The 16,977-nt window shown below is 39.9% G+C and overlaps 1 protein-coding gene across 2 annotated transcripts in view; it reads right to left on the bottom strand.

Annotated features, from left to right (window-relative positions):
• GPC6 (glypican 6) overlaps positions 1-16,977 on the bottom strand; it is a 1,360,227-nt gene that overhangs the window by 199,175 nt on the left and 1,144,075 nt on the right. The window lies entirely within an intron of this gene.

Genomic DNA, 16,977 nt, shown 5'->3' on the forward strand with positions numbered 1-16,977 from the left:
TTTTCATGACCGAAAGGTAGAAAGCTCAGATCTCTTGGGTCTGATCTTATTCTTCCTCTGTAGCATTTGGACTCCTGGTACTTCTTCTACAGGCCCCTCTGTTGTCTATCCCTAATTGATCTTCAAAGCATAGCTCAAATTGTTCTGAATTCGCACAATGAACTAGACACCTTTTCTTTGAGCTCTGCCTCGGTGTTTCAGCAGCAACACATAAAATAATGGCAGCGATGGTAGCAATAGATGGCACTTCTGGGGTGCCTGCTGTTGTTCCTTTAGATGTTACATCATTCAATACCACATACATAGAAGGTTGGTGATTTCTATTTTGTCACTGAGCTCTAGTGCTACTTAAGACAGTGTTAAGAAAACAGGAACTCAGCCAGGTAAATGTACATCTGCCCATGCTTGTAACAGCATTATTTACAATAGATAAAAGGTAAAAAAAAACATCCATCATTAATAAATAAGCAACTAAACACAATCTGGTATATTTATACAAAATTATATCATTCTACCATAGAAAAGACTTCTTTCTTTTATTTATTTTTAAAAAATTATTGTCATTTATTTATTGGATAGAGACAGCTAAAAATCAAGAGGGAAGGGGGTGACAGAGAGGGAGAGAGGCAGAGAGAAACCTGTAACACAGCTTTCTTCCTGCAGGTGGGGGCTGGGGGCTTGAACCTGAGTCCTTGCACATTATAACATGTGCACTCAACCAGGTGCACTAGCACCTGGCCCCAGGATTGGCTCATTTCTATAAAAGGCTAACACTCTCTCAAGAACCAGGCGAGGCAACTCTCTCAACCAGTGTCTCTGTGCCTGGACAGAGCCTGGGTGAGCCCAACTAAATGAACAAATGTCCCTGAGACTTTTGTTTCAGCCTAGACTCAAGTACACTGGGGACTGACAGGTGTGCTGCTCTGTGACATAATGAAATGTAAGTAGTGTGGACGGAGTCACATCACTCCATCCTCTGCATGCATTGGGCCTGCGAACATTTCTTTCTCTCTGGTGACATCTGCATGCATCTAATCTCCTATCTTTACCTGTTGACTTTTGTTTTTATCCAGGCTACCCCTGATATTCTTGCCCTCAGCACTCTGTAGTGTAGGATGCCCACAGAAGCTGCCAAATCATAAACTAATCTCCCCGCATCTCAACTAGAAAGAGAACACAGCCAGCTATGGCTTCACCTGAACTCTCAGCGTAGCTCTATGTCAAAAGGAACACTGCTTAAATGAGCTCTCCCAGTCAGGAGATTGCTTCAGTTCTTTGAGATCAGGAAAGAAAGCCTCAAACACTTTCAACTTGCAGACTCAACAGAATCTGTGAAAGAGAAATAGATGAAAGGCAGATAGCTCTGCTGTCCTGGTGCTTTTTAGGATATGATTGACAGACAGGGGAAAAAAAAAAGAAATGCACTTCAATATGAGGAAGAACTTCCTTTTTTTTTTTCAACAATTACAATGCCCTCCCCCTTACAGAATACCCTCCCCACTTGGTGAGTCATATAGGGAGGACTGAATGGGAGCATTAATAAGGAGGTGGCATTCAATGTCCTTCCACTTCCGCTGTCCCAATTCAGGAGTCTCTGTTAAGACCCTGGGGTTAAATTATGTAGAATAGATTAAGCATACAGGGGGAATTTACAGCAACACTGATATAGCTTTATGTCTCTAGGGCAGATGTTCTAGTGAAGGTGGCACCTGAGTTGGACCTTGGAAAATGACTGTGACCGAGAAGAGAGGAAATGAACAGACAGGCCCTTCTGTGCACTGGAATGGCATTGACAAAAACGTGGGGACAAAATTAGCAAAACATATGCATACCTGCCTTGCCTAGTCTCTCTGCTGTTGCTTTTTTTTTTTTTTTTCTTTTCTTTTTGTGGCAGGATGTTCCCTCTTAAATCACTGAGATTCTTTCTTCATAAATCTATGTAGCTAGGAAAAACACTGAACTACTTAGCTGGTTTTCAAGGTCACTTTTAGCCTGTCTCCAAGCCCATTCCTGAATGTAGTTTGGCATGAAGACACCAATCTCTGCTCCAGCTAGATTCCCTGCTCTGTTCAAGGAAATGCCACTGGCCTTTTCTCTGCCATATCTGTTCCCTTTGGTTACCTTTGCTGACTGCCATTGGGGTTAGGGAGAAACCTGAAGTTTCATATATGATTTCTAAATCAAATGTGCTATTTCACGTGCAGAATTAACTCTCTCTGTACTGTTTTTTTCTTCTTTCCTTTCTTCCCCTTCCTTCTCCTCCTTTTCCTCACCCCTTCCATCTTCCCTCTCTTTTCCCCTTCCTCCTCCCCCTCTTTTTTCTTCCCTCTCTCCCATACCTCCCCCTCTCCTTCCTCCTGCTCCTCCTTTTCCTTCTTCATTTTCTTCTTTTCACTTGGGCTTTGACTAGTGTTTCTCCAACTTTTGAAAATGGGCATAACCTCATTGGATAATAAATCAGAAGGTTTAGAGTAGGGCCTGAGTTCCTGCCTTTCTAGCAAATCCTCAAATGATGTGGAGGCTTCTAATTTACATGTTGAATAGAAGGGACCATTGGTTCACTTAGTGCCATCCTTAGATTCTTGGTAATTGAGATTTTCAGGTAAAATATATATAATAAATTTAAACATACAGATAAGAGTTAGGCTCCAATGGTATAGCTCTGATTATAAGGAAAAAAAAAAAGATCACCAAACTTCTAAATAAAGGCCAAAAATTGTTACCTAATATTAAACAACTGCAGTTGAAAAAGTTTATTGATTTTTTCAAAGATTTTATTTATTAGAAAGATAGGAGGAGAGAAAGAAAGAACCAGACATCTCTCTGGTACCTGTGCTGCTGGGGATTGAACTTAGGACCTCATGCTTGAGAGCCCAATGTTTTATCCACTGCACCACCTCCCAGACCACATAAGTTCATTCATTTTGTTTCCAACCTATTTATTAGACCATAAGTGGCCTATCCAGGTAGCCCAGGGCACAAGGTGGAACTTTACCATGGACAGGACACCTTTAGGTCACAGGGTACATCATTCTCTCTTTTTCTCACCACTGGGATCATTGAGACGTGTCAGTGAGTCCCACATGCACATCTTTGGCATGGGGGAGGGAATTGGCACCTGGGGAAACACCCTTGTAGACATGGAGGGAACCAGCCAACCCCACACAAAACAGCTCCCTCAGCTGGAATGGATTTCTTGTTCTAATCAACATCACCAGGAAGCGACAATGAATGAATGATGCTGTCCCAGGATCTGCTGTAAGCCACACTTTGAGTAGTTACATTCCTAGGGAGGGGCAAACATTGTTTCTCCCTTCCTCTGACCAAGTGACTTCACTGATCTAGACCATTCATTTCTTCTTTTCAATACACACCAGGGCCAGGTCTCCCTCACTTCATCTATTTTCCGCCTTGCTAGGGAGAGACTGCAGATCCCTCCTAGTTAATGAGCCTGCTGTTCTGATTCCTCCTGACCTCCCTGCTCCACTGCTGCCCTTGGTTGGACTGGCAGAGTAGGCAGAAGTGATGGGGATTGATGAGTTCTCAGAGGAGGTGAAGGTATAAGGAAGAGAGCAGAGGTTAGCGCTAAGGACGGAATCCTTCTGAAAGGGAATGGAAGGTGAAAAGGGGGGACAATTTAGAGAGTGGAGAGGAGACAACACAACCTTGCTGAGGTCAAGAAGAGTGTTTTGAGGTCATCAAAACAATTCTCAGATTCCTCCACACTTTGCGTCTCCTCTGTGATCTCACCGGTTGCATTTCCAGAACTGTGCATTTTGGACCTCCATGTATCTTGGATTCTATTCATTGTGGCTTTCTACTCTGTTTGCACTCCAATGGGATTTGAAATAGTGTACAGATTTAAGTGTATGATAGAAGAGGCCAATGTTTTTAATGAACCAAAGGTCAAGAGAAATTAAAAAGCAGAGAAATCTGCATGTCCTAGTTTGATCACAGAAATGAGCTTTGAGTATCACAGTGTTCTTTGATTATTAGTTCTTTCCCCCTGCTATGTGGTAAGCTCCCCGTGAGCCTTTGTTTTGCATTAAATGGACCAGTTACTTCCTGGCTGGGACATGGCTAGCCCTCCAATAACAGCTTAATAAAGTCATTACTGACTAGGACTGGTAGCATTTATTAACTGGCTCTATACTACACTAGATTTCCATATGACATATAACTTCCATTGCATTGCCAAAAATTGATTAATATCTGTTTTGAAGCATGATAACACTTTGCTTCAAGTGTATTTGTGAATATTTGGAGCATAAATAACTCTTAACATGATTTGCTTTGGTCTTATTTTGCAGATGAGGAAGCTGAGGCAGAGAGGCTAAGATGAACTGTACCCCTAGTGGGGGTTGGATTTTTACGTGGAAAACTGGGAAATGTTATGCATATACAAACTACTGTATTTACCGTTGATTGTAAAACATTAATCCCTCAATAAGAAATAAATGAAAAAATCTATATTATGCCAATGAATATTTAATTGAAAAAATGCAATCAGTACATATATATTTGGAAGGCAAGGGTGGCATCTCAGCATTAAAACACAGGACCTGCTGAGGGCAGATGGTGGTGCACCCAATTAAGCACACATATCACCAAGTGCAAGGACCCGGGTTTAAGCCCCCCAAACCCCACCTGCAGGTGCTCTACTTCAAAACCAGTGGAGCAGGCCTGCAGGTATCAATCTTTCTCTCTCTCTCTCTGTATTTCTCTGTCCTCTCTCAATTTCACTCTGTCCTATCTAATAAAAATTAGAATAGAAAAAAAAAGAAAGGAAAAAGTGGCTGCCAGGAGCAGTGGATTCATAGTGTCTGCACCAAGCCCCAGCAATAATCCTGGTGGCAATTTAAGAAAAAACAAAACAGAACTTACATGCCTGAGACCACAAAGATTTCAGGTTCAGTCCTTGGCAGCCACTATCATATGTCAGAGCTGAATTTCTCTCAGAAAAATAAATAAGCATAGAACTATTTTTAGATGTTTTTATTAGGCAGAAATGTACAAAATCTTTACCTTAAATTTAATAATGAAGTATGGTTAAATATGTAATATTATAAGCATGCGTTCTTATAATAAATTTTCAGAGTAACATTTACTATGAACTTTATGTTTACAGTCAATTAAGTTCATTTTTTGCTTACATTTTTTCCTTTATTGGGGATTAATTTTTTACAGTCACCAGTAAATACAATAGTTTGCACATGCATAACATTTCTCAGTTTTTACATAACAATACAACCCCCACTAAGTCCTCTGTCATCATGTTCCAGGACCTGAACCCCCAACTCACCCCAGAGTCTTTACTTTGGTGCAATACACCAACTCCATTCCAAGTTCTGCTTAGTGTTTTCCCTTCTGCTCTTGTTTTTCAACTTCTGCCTATGAATGAGATCATCCCATATTCATCTTTCTGTTTTTGACTTATTTCACTTAACATGCTTTCTTCAGGCTCCATCCAAGATGGGCTGAAAATGGTGAAATTGGGAGTCCAGCGGTAGCTCAGAGTGTTAAGCGCAGGTGGCGTGAAACACAAGGACTGGCCTAAGGATTCCGGTTCAAGCCCCCGGCTCCCCACCTGCAGGGGAATCGCTTCACAAGCAGTGAAGCAGGTCTGCAGAGGTTTATCTTCCTCTCCCCCCATCTGTCTTCCCCTCTTCTCTCCATTTCTCTCTGTCCAATCTAACAACGATGATCTCAATAACTACAACAACAATGAAAAACAACAAGGGCAACAAAAGGGAAAATAAATTAATAACAATAAAAAATTAAAATGGTGAAATCATCATTTTTAATAGCTGAGTAGTATTCCATTGTGGGCATAATATAGTTTTAAGCTCATTTTATGTTCCTGTCATTTTGAATCCTAAGGTTTTCAGTGACATCAGCCAATTGCTCTAGTGATTAAACTTTTATTTTGTTACTGTCATCAGATTAGTTATGTTTGTGACTCAAACAAGGTGTGTGTCCTATTCTATGTAAAGAGAGGAAGAAAAGTGTGGGCTAATGGTTGGAATATCTTATTTGTAAGAGATTCAGGGTTATTTTGACCCATAGTGAGCAATTCATTCTGAGATGATATAGCAAAGATGTAGGCGATCCATCTCAACCCAGCTAACTAGGAGATGTACTTTAATTACTTTGTAGCATCAATGCAAATGGAAGGTCAGTAAGCTAACATTGCTCAATGCCATAAATATTACCACCATTTCAAAAAGAATAGTCAATCCATGCCTAAGATACTTTAGGAATATGATGAAATACATTTCCTTAAATAATTGTTTTCACCCAGGGACATTAAAGTGTGACAGAAGGGACAAAAGTTAGGCTCCTTATTTCCCTGCAAATATTAACACATTTTCACTCCCTGGGTCAAGGGTGAGAAGGAGAGACACTGCTCATGACACATGGTGCTAAAGATGATATAGAATCAATGAAAGACTAGCTCATCAGTATATCAATCTGTGTGCTAAAAGCCTCAGGGACTAATGTGAAAATTAACAACCTTTAAAATTCAAGGATTGCACATACATCAATCTAATTGAAAAAAAAGAACTGATAAAGCGTTCCATCATTTACCACCACCAAGCAAGAAGGAGAGATTAATGATACATGTTGATCAAATACAGTACATAAAGAGTAAGGTATCCTCAAAAGCAGACAGGGACACAACCAAAAAATAAAACTACACACCAATATCTCTGATGAACATAGATGCTAAAATATTGAACAAAATTCGAGGCAACCAGATACAGCAGTATATTAAAAAGATTGTTCATCATGACCAAGTGGGGTTTATCCCAGGGATGCAAGGTTGGTTTAATATATGTAAATCAATCAGTGTGATCCACCACATCAATAAAAGCAACACCAAAAACATGGTCATATCAATAGATGCAGAGAAAGCCTATGACAAAATCCAACATCCCATTATGATCAAAACACTACAAAAAATGGGAATAGATGGAAAATTCCTGAAGATAGTGGAATCTATATATAGCAAACCTACAGCCAACATCATGCTCAATGGTGAAAAATTGGAAGCATTTCTCCTCAGATCAGGTACTAGACCGGGATGCCCACTATCAACATTATTATTCAACATAGTGCTGGAAGTTCTTGGCATAGCAATCAGGCAGGAGCAAGGAATTAAAGGGAAACATATTGGAAGAGAAGAAATCAAACTCTCCCTATTTGCAAATGACATGATAGTATACATAGAAAAACTTAAGGAATCCAGCAAGAAGCTTTTGGAAATCATCAGGCAATACAGTAAGGTGTCAGGCTACAAAACTAACATTCAAAAGTCAGTGGCATTCCCCTATGCAAACACTAAGTTAGAAGAAGTTGAAATCCAGAAATCAATGCCTTTTACTATAGCAACAGAAACAATGAAATATCTAGGAATAAACCTAACCAAAGAAGTGAAAGACTTGTACACTGAAAATTATGAGTCACTACTCAAGGAAATTGAGAAAGACACAAAGAAGTGGAAATATATTCCATGTTCATGGGTTGGAAGAATTCACATCATCAAAATGAATATACTACCCAAAGCCATATACAAATTTAATGCTATCCCCATCAAGATCCCAACCACATATTTTAGAATAGAACAAATGCTACAAAAGTTTATCTGGAACCAGAAAAGACCTAGAATTACCAAAACAATCTTGAGAAGAAAGAACAGAACTGGAGGCATCACACTCCCAGATCTCAAATTGTATTATAAGACCACTGTAATCAAAACTGCTTGGTACTGGGACATGAATAGACACACTGACCAGTGGAATAGAATTGAGAACCTGGAAGTAAGGCCCCATACCTATGGACATCTAATCTTTGACAAAGGTGCTCAGACTATTAAATGGGGAAAGCAGAGTCTCTTCAACAAATGGTGTAGGGAATAATGGGTTGAAACATGCAGAAGAATGAAACTGAACCACTATATTTCACCAAACACAAAAGTAAATTCCAAGTGGATCAAGGACTTGGATGTTAGACCACAAACTATCAGATACTTAGAGGAAAATATTGGCAGAACTCTTTTCCGCATAAATTTTAAAGACATTTTCAATGGAATGAATCCAATTACAAAGAAGACTAAGGTAAGCATAAACATATGGGACTACATCAAATTAAAAAAAGTTTCTGCACAGCAAAAGAAACCACTACCCAAGCCAAGAGACCCCTCACAGAATGGGAGAAGATCTTTACATGTCATACATCAGACACGAGGCTAATAACCAGAATAAATAAAGAACTTTCCAAACTCAACAACAAGAAAACAAATAACCCCATCCAAAAATGGGGAGAGGACATGGACAGAATATTCACCACAGAAGAGATCCAGAAGGCTGAGAAACACATGAAAAAATGCTCCAAGTCTTTGATTGTCAGAGAAATGCAAATCAAGACAACAATGAGATACCACTTCACTCCTGTGAGAATGTCATACATCAGAAAAGGTAACAGCAGCAAATGCTGGAGAGGGTGTGGGGTCAAAGGAACCCTACTGCACTGCTAGTGGAATATAAATTGGTCCAACCTCTGTGGAGAATAGTGTGGAGAACTCTCATAAGGCTAGAAATGGGCCTACCCTATGATCCTTCAATTCCTCTCCTGGGGATATATCCTAAGGAACCCAACACAACTATCTAGAAAGATCTGTGTACACATCTGTTCTTAGCAGCACAATTTGTAATAGCCAAAACCTGGAAGCAACCCAGGTGTCCAACAACAGATGAGTGGCTGAGCAAGTTGTGGTAGATATATACAAAGGAATACTACTCAGCTGTAAAACATGGTGACTTCACTGTTTTCAGCCGATCTTGGATGGACCTTGAAAAATTCATGTTAAGTGAAATAAGTCATAAACAGAAGGATGACTATGGGATGATCTTACTCTCAGGCAGAAGTTGAAAAACAAGATCAGAAGAGAAAACACAAGTAGAACCTGAACTGGAATTGGCATGTTGCACCAAAGTAAAAGACTCTGAGGTGGGGGGGGGTGGGGGAGAATACAGGTCCAAAAAGGATGACAGAGGACCTAGTGGGGGTTGTATTGTTATATGGAAAACTGGAAAATGTTATGCATGTACAAACTACTGTATTTACTGTCAAATGTAAAACATTAATTTCCCAATAAAGAAACTAAAAAAAAAAAAAAGATTAAGGTATCCTATTAAAACCAGTCCTGGTCTAGAAATAATCCTGGGTTTCTTCTGTAGTGAAAGTTAGATGGACAAAATGGCTAAGAGGATGTAATAAGATTCCCATGACACTCCAGGTATATAAGAGAAGATTTCTATGATCTAAATCTAAAATACACCCAACAGTACAGGCCACGATTACAGGCTTATATAGGAATAAGAAGTTCCCCCCAAACTTCTCTTGGGTTGTTGGAAAAAAAAAAACATGATGCATTTTTTGCATAGGAAAATGTTATGACTCTTCTTAAAAACAAAAAACAGAGAAAGAAAGGAAAAGAAAGGTCTTTTTCATTCTGTAATCTGTAATTCTCCCAATACATGGCTGCATGGAGTACTATTTTGTCATGATCCTAGTTGTGTTTCTAGTCATTAAACTCCTTACTAAAAATAAAAACAACAACAAAACTGAGATAAAGATAGGATGGTTTCAGGGCACTTCTCTGATACTGTTTTTTGTCTAAGTTGCAGAGAATCAACTGGAGAAGAAAACACAGCATACACTTTGGAAAGGTGGTCACTTATAGACATTTTAAATAACAATCCCTTTCCCCAGTGGCTGCCTTGGGACACAAACCACCCTGTTATCTTATCTCTTACAGCTCTTCTCCTTGAACCAACATCAGAAGGCAATTCCTGTCAATACTGAAGAGATTGCATGTTGCACACACTGAGGCTGCAAACATATGCACTTGCGTTGTTTAGGTAGTAAACTCCCTTCATTTCTCAGTAAAGATTACAGAACAGTGTAGAGTTTCTCCAGTTGAGGCAGAAGGCTTTGCTAAATCCCCCTGGGTTCATGAAGTTTTTGTCACTCCTAATGTAAGTTTAAACTGGATCAAAGTTTTCTCTTAGGAAAACTATAATTTATTCTTTCTTTTTCTTTCTTCTTTCCTTCCTTCCTTCCTTCCTTCCTCCCTCCCTCCCTCCCTCCCTCTCTTTCTTCCTTTCCCTTCTTCCCTCCCTCTCTCTCTTTCTTTTTTCCTTCCTCTCTCTCTCTCTCTCTTTCTTTTCCTTCCTTCCTTCCTTCCTTCCTTCCTTCCTTCCTTCCTTCCTTCCTGGGTATACCTTTCTAAGTCACTCTTGCTGAAAAAGCCTAATTGTCTTTCACTAGGAATGGCAGTCCTGGGAACGTATCTATCCTCAAGGCCTAATTCCATCACATTTAATTACTTCTATCTTCACCATCACTGCCTCTGTATACTTGCCTTATCATGTATAGCTTTTAGGTTCAGCAGCATGATTTGTTCTGGGAAAGAACAAAGCCGACAGGTTTTGATCTCTTTAAATTCCGTCATTCAAGTAACAAATATGTAAGCTATCCCCATGACTAATGTCTGAGATAGCATAGGTTATCCAGGATTGTTTAAAATTCCTTTTTTTCTTAAGGAGAGAGCAGAAGACCAGGGAGAGATAATTCTCTCCAATTCTTATCATATCAATTTTATCTTTAATTTCAGCATTGAAATCTCAGTTTTCTGACCCATGAAGGTTCTTACTAATCTATCTGAGGCTTACCCAGTGGGGCGCACAGCTGAAATTCCCTTTTATTTCTTAATCAAAATGAAATAAATACGAAGACTCTCCTAAAACAAAACAAAACAAAACAAACAAACAAACAAACCACCAGAAGAAGCAAGAAGCCAGGCAACTAGATGCATGACTTATTTGCAGAACAATCCTGTTATTAAATACCACAACTAATCAGTCACTTAGCAGCTAGCATACAGGGCTCTGCAAAGAACAAGGGAAGGACACAGTCGCAGAGAGTAACCCGATGGGCCATTCTGTTTCTAATTCAAGTCCTGATGTAACAATGACACAGGAGAGCTTTGATTCCTAGACCTGCCAGGTGACAGGAAATAAGAACAGGACATTGCAGGCCACCCAAGGAGCACCACTGCAGTCCCATCTCCAGCCATTAGTGGTACCAGGAGGGTCCTTCAGCAGTTAGTGGCACCAGGAGAGTGTCAGGAGAGGAGCCAGGGAGCTGCTGGGGAGCTAACTAGACAGCGTCTACCAGCCAGCCCAGTGATGGAGGAATGTGTGCCCAAGATTAATGCTGTACAGCTGTGATGGAGATCCAGTTAGAGGCATAGCCGATGGGTCTTGCAGGCGGAAACAGATGAGAAATGAGAACATTCAAACAGCCTGCTACTCCACATCAATGACACATTACACCTAGGAGACAGTGGTGGTGGACAACAGCAATCCTCTGATTTTCCTCTGCCTCAATTTGTCCAAGTCATACCATTTTTGTTTGTTTGTTTGTTTCCAATTAAGTAACCCTCTGGGCCACCATTCACTCTTCAAGACCTTGAGTTATTCCCCATATTTTCATTCTAAGGCAGTATCTACAGAATGTCCTTTCCTCCTAATACTTCACATTGAATGTATTTCGAAAGAGGAATTCACAAAGCCCTTCTTCATGAGTCTTCCAGATATTTTAAAATAGGGTGGAGTAGAACCACCATGTGTCCATCATCCAGCTTGGTTTATTGTCAGAGCATGGCCCAGTGCTGTTGCATTCATAGTCTTTACTCCAACTCACCCACTCATCTCCACTTTCTCACTACCGGGTTATTTTGAAGGAATCTTCAATGGTCCACCATTGTTTATTTTATAGGAAATTTGTCATCAAATCAGATTCGGCAAGCTGGCAGTATATTCATAGCTTTAGCTGATTTACATCTATTAGGAACAAGGGGTATCTTGGGCGTCATTATTATTAGTTCTCATAATTTTTTATTGGGTTGTTGGAAAAGTCGTGGTTCATTTTTTCTCCCCACTGAAAAATACACTGTGACTTTTCTGATGACCCAATGTTTTTATTTTTAAAGTTTTATTTATTTTTATTATTATTATTATTTTTACCACCCAAGTTATTGCTGGTGCTCGGTGCCTGTACTATAAATTCACTAATCCCTGCAGGCCACATTTTTTTCCTTTCTATTTTTATTTGACAGGTCAAAGAGACATTGAGAGGGGCAGGGAGGTAGAAAGTGAGAGAAAGACATAAAGACACCTACAGACCTGCTTCACTGCTCATGAAGCAGACCCCCTGCTGGCGGGGAGCAGGGAGTTCGAACCCAGATCCTTGTGCATGGTGATAAGTGGCACCAGGTGTGCCATTGCCCAGCCACTAAAGTTTTTGAAGTTTGGTTTATTCATCTCATGAGAGAGTGAGAATAGAATGACTAGGCAGGGCTCACCTCTGCCACATTCAGTGCTGGGATAGAACCTGGGACCTTAGGCATTCAAGTTCTGTGTTCCACTGCTATGTTTTCCTCCAGCTTTTTTTTTTAATTACATTACTTTTTTAATGAGAAAGATACAGATACAGAGAGGCAGAAAGCTGAGTATTGTATATAATAGTTCTTGGGAACGTACCTGCAGCTTCTGGGGACTTAGGCATGAGAGTCTGATAGGCAACAGCTGAGTATTTTTCCCTAGCTCTATTTTTAATTTTTTGGGGGATTGTTTTTATGAGAAAGAGATAGAGACAGAAAGAGAGAGAAAGCAGCACTCTAACATATGTGATACCAGCAAATCACCCCTAGGACCTTATGCCTAGAGTCCTATGCTCTATCCATTGGCCCACCTCTCTAGTTACTGTTCATCTTTATTATCACTAAAAACCACAATAACTGCAGAGCTAAGAGGATTGCTAATGATGTGTATGTGAACAGTTTCAGATCAGCAAGTTCAGTAGTTACTCAAAATAGTTCACCCCTTTTGGACACCGACTGGCCACAGGAAAATATTTCCATAGGGTATGAAATAAGTGTAAGAAAATACAGTGCTCTAAAAACAAAAGAAGACTCTAGTTATAGGACTTTCCACATCTATATTGAGCTCTTTGATATTCTTTTCCAAGGATGCCACAGGCGTCACAAGATGGACTCTCTTTATTGGGTACTGATCCCTTTATGAATCTGCTTAGTGTTCATCATGTATGCCAGAAGATCCAACCCTAAAATGATATCTGGACATTTCATTAGCTTTCCACAGTGGAATTATAAGTTACATAGGCCAAGACTTTCCCTTACACTTCTTGGTCTTCCCTCACAGTCCCTAAGCCACTGCTTAATTGTTGGTTTAGTATCTTATACTGCTTCTCACTGCAGAACCCAAGAATTTTACCTGAGACGCATAGGCTCTTTAGCATAAGAAGAGTAAATATGTGTCTATCACTTGCCACGTCCTGTGCCCACCACCTGTCACTTCCTGTGCCCGTGGTAGAAACTGTGAATCAACCATTGCATTCTTTTCTACTATGATAGAATGCATCTTTAGAACCCTAGACATGGAAATTAAAATTTATTTGTAATCCTTGCTTTAAAATTCTTTAGGGAAGAGATATGAATACTTAGTCATTAAACTCACCAAATGTTAGTTTAAACATGTTGTAACTTACTTATATTACTCTGTATGCTTTGGGTCAATTCTAGGCTCCTGTATAAAGGTGTTCTGGTCAAAACCTAGTTTCCATAATGGGCTTAGATAAAGGAGATGCAGGTGCACTATCCAGATGAGCTATTATTATTATTGTTGTTGTTGCTGCTGCTGTCTGTCTATCTATCTATCTATCTATCTATCTATCTATTTATTTATTGCAGTCCACTCCATTTCACTCTTAAGGCCCATGATGGGGAACATGCAGGTTAAGGAGACCAAATTGACAGGCACAATGAAATGTTTGAGGGTAAGGGGACATATATTTTTTTAAATTAACATATTTGGGATAATGAAAAGAAAAGGCAGCCTCTGGGGATTTTTCTAGATATCTGGCCCTGTCAGCCTCCTCGTCTAATCAAGTGACTAACTGGCCATTCTTTATGTTTAAATAGCTTGCGAGGCTAGCTGCTCTTGATCCTCTATGACAATATGGAAGCAATGCAGTGGGTTAATTTTCCTAACCACCCTGAAAGGAACATATTTGCAATGCATTTCATCAGCAACTTAGTAAATTGCCATTTAAGAGGCACATTACTTTTACAATAGTATCATAAAACTCCTGCTGCCAGCTGTAATTCACCAGAGGGAACTGAGGAAGGTGGATTCAATAGTATTTCAATATCCCTGTGTCCTGAGGTACAAGCTTCCCAGGAACAGTTTGACAGTGTGTGTGTGTGTGTGTGTGTGTGTGTGTGTGTGTGTGTGTGTGCATGTTTCTATGTTGGGTTGAGTCAAAATAATTTATAAACCTCTCTATTATTTTTTTTTTTCCTAAAAGTCTGCTATGCTCCTGAGTATATCAGCAGCTGTATGGAAATTGTTCTGGTGACAAGAGGGTCCAATCTAAAGGTCACTTTACATTATATTGGCCAGAGAATGCTGCACATTTATTATTATTATTATTATTTTGCTCTGGTTCTTGGGTGATATTGAAAGTGAATTTTAAATGCAGAATAAGAATGATAAGAAATGAAAAGTGTTTTATTATTATTATTATTATTTTTTTTTTTTTTTACCTCTCCCTCACTGGTTGTGTTTTACAAAAAGGAAAAAAAAAAGATCTAGGAGACTGGGGACATTAGGGTTTGTAATACTGGCTGTTTTAACTTTTTATATCAGTTCATCTCCAATTCAAATGTCAAGCCAAATCTTTAGGTACTTTGGAAATCTCTCAAGTCTTTCAATCAAATTGGGAAGCAGCCACCCAAAGGCAACTGGGACTGTTAGGTTGCAGGTGGGGTCAGAGAAATCAGTGTCTCTAGTAGATGAATCCTGTTTTTTTTTAAGGGGAAGCTCACATTTCATTAATGGTCCTAAAATATATAACTTATACGGCTTCTATAAACAGAATGCTAATAATTCCAAGACCAACTGTAATTCCCATATGCCCCAGACCCCAATCCCACCTTTCTGTCTTTTCCACAGAAACAGAAGGGTAATACTTCAGAACTTTTGTTTGTTTGCTTGTTTACTGCCACCAGGGTTATTGCTGGGGCTTGATGGCTGAACCATGGATCCAGAGCTCCTGGTGGCCATTCCCCCCTTCCTTCTCCTTTTTCTTTCTTTCTTTGAAAGGACAGAGAGAAATTGAGAGAGAAGAGGGAGATAAGGAGAAAGAGAAGCACCTGCATCACTGTTTCATGGCTTTTCAAGCTTCCCTACCTGAAGGGGATGCCTGGGGGCTTGAGCCCTTGTCACTATGTCTGGTATTGTGTGTGTTTTATAGGATGCATCACCACTCAGCCCCTTACAGTTTGTGATCCCCCCCAACCTACACACAACAATCTCTGTCTTCACTTAGAACTTGTTCAGTGGCTTTAATGCCATACATCTTCCCTCTCCTTCTCTCTCTCTTTCTCCTTTTGTTTTATTTATTTCATTTTAGTGGACAGAAAGCAGGGCCCTGCTCAGCTCCGGCTGAAGGTGGTGTTGGGGATTGAACCTGAGGACATCAGAGCCTCAGGCAGGAGAATTTTATTGCTGAACCACCATGCTGTCTTTCCAGCTCCTTCCCTCTCCTCTATATTCTCATCATTCATATACATTGATGTGAGGTTTTTTTGTTTGTTTGTTTTGAGTTATATCACTTGACTCTTTTGTCCTTCCTAAGAGGAAAGTCAAGGGAAATGTCTAAGGGGTTATTCAGGTAATTGCAGGTCACTTGCCAGCAGTTTAATTCTTTATTTCATCTCCTCATATGGGTAAAGCAAAAATCCACAATTTGCCAAACTTTTAGGAAGTTTTCAGGCAGTTTCCAAATCCTGCACTGAAGAGATGAGAAAACTGAGGCTGGGATGTTTAAGGTCTCTGGTCTGAGTTCATGTAACAGTTAACTAGTAACAACAGCAGCACAGTGTTCAGTCACTTTTAAAAATTAGAAACAGAGATGACCGGTGACAATGGCAAGAGGGATTTATTCGAGGTATAGGCCCATCATGTTTGTTTGGGAATCTCAGGACTCCCCGAATAGGGCCCCAGCTGATGGGGTGGCCTGATAGTGACTAAAAAGTCATCGTTAAAGTATGCCAGTCTCTTGTCCTTATTCAGCTTTTGCAGTCCTTGCTTTGATAAGATTTTTAGATGACTAAAAAGTCATCGTTAAAGTATGCCAGTCTCTTGTCCTTATTCAGCTTTTGCAGTCCTTGCTTTGATAAGATTAGCTTTGGAGTGAGTGAGGGAAGTGTAACAGGAAATAGATGAGGCGGGTATTATCTAAGTCTAAGTAGACACTATTTCATTATGAACTTCATACTGACTCACTGCAGACTATTGTGTACTTTTACTTTCAGGTATATATTTTGCCCTAATTTATGGGTACATGTGAACATATGTCCTATCTCATGGGACCTGGTCTATATCTAGGTTTTAGGACTTTGTTAGGAAGTGAACTACCTGAAATGGAATTAGAGAATCCTTTGAAAGGGAAGGTCTCACCTGAGTAATGAGGCTGAAGGGTTGATATGCCATGCCTGACGTCTCTGGACACAGTCTGAAGTGAAGCATGCTGAGGTCCTCTCTATCAGGAACAACAAAACAGACACCTTTGTGGGTCCCCTAGGACCTTGCCTTCAATTTGGATCAACAATGGCAGAGAATGTTCCATCGTCTGAAGGGAGGTTGGACAACACACTCTATGCTATACCTGAAGAAGATGGTTCCTGAAATTGGGGCAGCTTGGAACGTTCCTACTGATGACCATAGAATATGAGCTCGGATCTACAGGGATACAGAGGTTATATAGGCTCCTAAGCTGATTATGGGCCCCAGATCACATAAAATCAATGGGGTTTACAGTCAACAA

Source organism: Erinaceus europaeus, chromosome 5 (assembly GCF_950295315.1).
Source record: "Erinaceus europaeus chromosome 5, mEriEur2.1, whole genome shotgun sequence".
NCBI lineage: Eukaryota > Metazoa > Chordata > Mammalia > Eulipotyphla > Erinaceidae > Erinaceus > Erinaceus europaeus.